The following is a 5,466-nucleotide window of genomic DNA, read 5'->3' as shown; positions in this document are numbered from 1 at the left end:
GCACTTATTTCTATGTGTTGAGAGAGAGAGAGAAAATTATATCATTCTATGTGTATATATACATGTACTTATTTCCATGTTTTTGGATCGAAAGTGTTTTTGATTCGATTCTAAAGCCTATACCTTATTATTATTTATCCTTATGAAATATTATGTGTTATTATATTTAATTGGATTTAGTAATTCTATATGTGTTATCACATGTACTTATGTTATGTGCCATAGTGATTCTATCTATGTCTTGAAGATACAAATGGCTGCTCCGGATGATAACTTGAATGATGACATAATGGCGGATATTATCAACGCCGGCACCAATACGGATGTAGATGACACGAGTCAGTACTTTGCTGATTATGAGGATATCCTTAATATCCCGGTGGTTGAAGATCAACAAATTGTCGCGCAAGAAAATACTGGCGAGGTATATTCGATTATCTATCATCTCTTATAGATGCATGCGTACGTATATTTGTTGTTAATCGTTGTGTTTCTACTCATGTAGCCGGTCTCTGGATCTACATCAACCACCGACAAGAGTAGGAAAGTCCGAGGGCCAAAAAAACCATTAGAGGGCCGTTTCATAATATCAGAATTCGACACCGACATCGGCAAACCATTGGGACCACATGCTCAGACATATGTCAATCAATGTGGGTTCATTGTAAGGGATAGGATCCCAGTTAGTGCTCATGAATGGAAGCAGAAGCTATCCGCTCCTAATGTTAGTTTTGTATCTGATCGTGACAAAAACCTAGCTTGGAGAGATATCACTCAGCATTTCACACTACAAGCAGATGATGCTTTGAAGGAGCTAGTGAGGGATTGGACAATGAAGAAGATGGCAACATTGTTCCAGAGTTGAAAGAAGACATTGTATAAAAAGTTTATCTTGAAGAATGAAACATCGGATTTCAATGCTAAGGCGTTTGTCAAATTGGAGTCCCATTGGGATGACTTCGTACAATACAAGACATCTCAAGAGAGTGAGGAACGTGTGATGAGGAATCAACAGAATGCCCGACAGAAGCAATACCATCATCGCATGGGATCAGGTGGTTATAGGAGTGCTATTCCCAAGTGGCAGAACCTAGAAGCAGAGATTACTGCCAAGGGAATCATACCTAAAACAATAGAGAAGAACTGGCCTCAACGCGCGAAGAATTGGTTCTACGCTCATGGGGGAAGACTAGACCCAGACACTGGCAAGCTAATTTTTGGCCAAAAAATTGAGAGAGCAACACAGGGACTAGCTCGTGCTAGGAAAGAAGCTGATAGTGGTGTTTTCAAGCTCAATAGAGAAAAGGATGAATTGACATATGCCCTAGAGAATCCCGAACACGGTGGTCGAACAAGAGGCTATGGGGCGGTTCCATGGCTACAAGCATTTCCAGCAGACAAGGATACCTACAGAAGCCGCCAGAGAAAGAAGGATGAGGAGGCAGACTGAATCCGTGTATTGGAGCAATTTGTTAATGAGTCACGACAAGCATTGCTTGAATCATGTGAACGAGAAAAATCTCTTGAGGCAAGAATGCAGGAGGAGATCAAGAGGCAAGTGCAGCTAGCAATGAGTCAAATGCAATCGCAATCAACACCGGGAGTCACCATTAGCCCCGTTGGTCAGATGAAAAGCAGTTGTGCTTCCACGGAGCTGACAGTTATTCAAGGTGACGCTGGGTTGCGCTTCCCTGTTGATGACATTACTGAGCCTCTAACAACATGTGAGCTGCACATTCCAGATGGTAATAATGCATCAATCATGGTGGCTGTCGAGGTTGTATCTCCAATAGACCGAACGAAGACACCAAGAATCCATGGGTCAGTTATTCAACCTGGATATGCTAGCGTCTCGGTCGATAGAGTGCTCAAAGGTTACAGCAATGTTCCTCTTGACATTGAAGGTGGTGATGGGGAGAAGATACTAGGAGAAGCGGAGAAGACATTTATTCAATGGCGCAAACGCTTCATCATCATTCTTGGGGCGCCACCGCTTCCCCTACCTCACCCTAGGTACGAATGAAAGTGAATGAAATATTATTTTCCATTAATTTTATATTGGCTTCAAAAATAATTGACCCACAACTTGTTTTTGTAGCAGGGTCTCCCCCCAGCCTAGCCCAATCATTCAATCCCCATCTCATCACAGCGTCGCGGGGGGCGAGACGACTTCATCCCCATGGCGATCTCCAACTCCTACACCGGCCCCATCACCTCCACAACGATCTCCAACTCCTACACCGGCCCCATTGCCTCCACAACGATCTCCAACGCCTCCATGCCAGACTCCAACACCGGCCTCATCGCCTCCACGCCGGTCTCCAACACCGCCCCCACCCCCTCCACAGCGACGCACTACAAAGACGTCTAAGGTCCCGGCGGCAAAGAAGACCCCGAAAAAAAGAGTTATTTCTCAAGAAATACTTCCTGAAAAGACTGATGAGCAAATAGCAGCTGAAGAAGATAAAAAAGTGAAAGATTTTTTTATAGATATCCAAAAGCAGAGACAAGCGAAGCTTAAGGAGAAGCCGTACTTTTACATACCACGAGATCAGCTGAGGCAGAAGGTCGAAGCTCATAAGAAAAAGATGCTTGAAGTTCATAAGCCTCCACCACTATCAGACTATGACCGCTCCCTCGTGAAGTCACATGATGCACATAAGAAAAGGAAAAGAGCATCAGGGAAGGATGCCCCACAGCTCGGACAACAGAAGCAACAAATGTAAAATCTTGTTGTTGATAATGAATATGGTTCCAACATAGAAGTCTATCAACCAGACAACTCTAGAGAAGTGTCGGTTCAAGACCTTAATGCTTTTTTGAACAAACTGGTTTAACCTTGGATCAATTGATAGGCAAAGCTCCAATCCAGAACCTGAAAGTTGATACCTGGAAGACTTATAAATTTGGCAAAAGTATGTACAACCCTGCGGCTCTGAATGAATTGGGTACGCAAATATACTTGCTCAACAAGTGGTACATGCAGGCGTGTGACAGGGGTGAGCGATGGATCTTTGTCAGATTTAGAGACCATCATTACTTCCATGGTGATGACATCTTACATATTAGTTTCGAAGAATTGCATCAACTATACCACTTGGACGCTCTGGACAAATCAATCATTAGCTCCTTTTGTTTGTAAGTGATTCTTACTTTTATTTAATAAACTCACTTCCATGCGTACGTGTATATAATTATCCTCACGTGTAACTTATATTTATATACAGATTCCAGATGTCAGAGTTCCAAAGAATACAAGACACCAGTGTTGGCTTCATTGATCCTTATATCGTATTCAAAACCGATATTATTGTCAAGGAGCACTGGGTATCTGAAGCACAGACGAATATCATGAGGTTCTTCGTGAAGCAGCACGATAAGACAACAATACATTTCCCGTACAACTTTGAGTAAGTGTTAATAATAATGTAGTCTACACATTTTATGTAATATCAATACAACTTATATGCATGTACCTGTGTGTATAAACCAATGCAGGTTTCACTGGATACTCATTGTCATTGAGTTAAACTCAACTCGGTTAGTAATCTTTGACTCATTGAGAAAAGAGCGGGCACTATACCAAGATATGACAGACATTATCCAGGGGTAATTTCGATCTCTCGCGCACAACTATTATTGAATAGACTTTGCCATAATTTATTAACGATCGTACATTATTGGTCGCACAGGGTTTGGAAAGAGTTTATTCGGCAACACCGCAAGGATTGCAAGGCACCACTTAATGTAGTTGAAATACCAGTAAGTTGTACTGTATATACTTCCCCACGTGTTTAATTACTATATCGTACTTCAATTTACGTGTGAGATGATGAGAATAATTTTTTCTCGTATAGTGGTGTTTGCGGCAGGAACCAGGTAATAACTTATGTGGATACTACGTTTGTGAATTTATCACTGCACACATAAGAAGAACTCCTAAAGATATCCTCCGAGTACGTATATATCAATTTTTTATTTATTTTTAAATGAATATATATATATATATATGTATATGTATTATACTTTTCCTTTTATTTCAAATGCAAGACTGAATGGTTGAAACGAAGGATCATGCAAAAAGACCATCTAAAAGCAGTTCAAGAGTCAATAGCAGGATTTCTTCTAGAAAAAGTGTTAAATCTCAACGGCGAGTTCTACTTTGATCCTAAGGAATAAATGATGTAAATTAAATGTTTATTTATATCGTTATTTTCGAGAATAAGATTATGAAAGTGTTGTATATATACATATATATCTATAATATATATAGTTTCATACTTTATTCGAATATAATAATGCTCGAGATGAGAATTAGATGTAATTATATGCGTGCGTGTATTTATATTAGCAACGTAGAATACGTACATAAAAATATATTATATATTAAATAAATATGTGTAACTGAACTGAAAATAAATTAAACAAAAAAAAGAAAAGAAAAGAAACCTTTAGTCTCGGTTGGGGTTACCAACCGGGACTAAAGGGTGCGGCCTCGTTTTCTCGGCTGGAGGGCCTTTAGTCCACCAACCGGGACTAAAGGTCCCTCTTTAGTCTCGGGATCGTTGTCCCGGCGCGGTAACCGGGACTAAAGGCCGTTACCGCCCGGGACAACAAGGCCATCCTGTAGCAGTGTACATACGAGTTACAACCGTGAGCTTTGAGTTGGCCTGAGGGCTGAGGACAAAGTTGCCGGCCTTCCTCATCACACAACCAGGCAACAAGGAAGTAAACAGGTTTTTCTTGCTGATACGATACCATACGCCCTTGAAAATAGCTCTAGTACACATGAAAACTACAAGAAACACCAGTGTCATGGGAGAGCGCGGAACGGGGTTCGCTCGTCATGTCCAAAGGGTCGCTCATTTGGCCTCCAGCGCGAGTAGTCATGCATTAACTGCGCACATCCTTCTAAAACAGAGCAAGCAGGTCTGAGAAGCCAGAGCTTGAAGCTACTTCCATAAAATTTCACTGCGTGAGTTGAAGTTGATGGATTATATGGTGATTGATTGACGGTTCATACTTAAAGTACATGGATTACACAGTGATTGACAGTTCATACTTACTTTCATAAAAGCACCACAGCTCTGCAGTTGGGCATGGTGTACTGTCTACTGTGTACATGTCCACTCCCTCACTTCACCGTGGAATCATTAGCAAATATACTAGGAACGACCCTACCAAACCATTAGAACCAGAATGGGATGGACTGTTTACCAAACAACTGAAACCATCAAACTGGGCCTTCACGTGGTGAAACACTTACAACTTCCAGCCAGATGTTTTCCTTGTCTACTTGGAGGCGGATGAGATGGACCTTGAGACCACAACGTGCTGAAATCAACCACCACACCCATGCTTCCAGACTCACGTCGCATTTACAGAAGAAACAGGGTTACCAAGCCTTTCACCCATATTTACAGGACAGCAGTTCGGTTCCATCAGAGAACAGTCGATGATTTGGTT

The sequence above is a fragment of the Miscanthus floridulus genome, chromosome 16 (assembly GCF_019320115.1).
Source record: "Miscanthus floridulus cultivar M001 chromosome 16, ASM1932011v1, whole genome shotgun sequence".
Classification (NCBI taxonomy): Eukaryota; Viridiplantae; Streptophyta; class Magnoliopsida; order Poales; family Poaceae; genus Miscanthus; species Miscanthus floridulus.
The sequence above is the reverse complement of the archived record's forward strand: the minus strand, read 5'-3'. Positions refer to the sequence as shown.